Source organism: Alligator sinensis, unplaced genomic scaffold (assembly GCF_000455745.1).
Source record: "Alligator sinensis unplaced genomic scaffold, ASM45574v1 scaffold655_1, whole genome shotgun sequence".
NCBI classification, from domain to species: domain Eukaryota; kingdom Metazoa; phylum Chordata; order Crocodylia; family Alligatoridae; genus Alligator; species Alligator sinensis.
This window is the reverse complement of record NW_005842343.1, coordinates 162,787-163,312: the sequence shown is the minus strand read 5'-3', so window position 1 is coordinate 163,312 and position 526 is coordinate 162,787.

Genomic DNA, 526 nt, shown 5'->3' with positions numbered 1-526 from the left:
CCTAGTCCCAGCCCTTTAAAAAAAAACAACCCCCCCAAAAAAACCACACACTCAGTGGCTGTAGCATAGCCCCCCCATGCAGACCCCACTCCCTCAGCCTTACTCCCCATGGTTCCCTTGCCGGGCCCTAGCATCCGGACAATTAAAAAAAAATAGCCCCACACTCACTGGATGCAGGAGCAGCAATCAGGGCCTCTGGGGGCTTGTGGCAGAGCCCCCCCATGCAGCTTGGGGCAGTGGGGGGCAGCGGGGATTGCCCCACCATGCAGCACCCATGCGGCAGCTGCTCCATGGCATGCACTGCCTCGGAACTGGGGCAGCACCACATGTCAGTCAGATCCCAGCAGCGCTCAACCCCAGCGACCCCAGCTCCCAGACAGAGCATGGCACCCTGCCAAGCCACATTGCACCCACATGGGTGCCAAGTGGGGGGGGCGATCCCCAATACCCCTCGTTGCCCAGTGCTGTGTGGGGGGCCTCTGCCATGAGCCCCGAGAAGCCCTGTTTGCTGCTCCTGCAGCTGGTG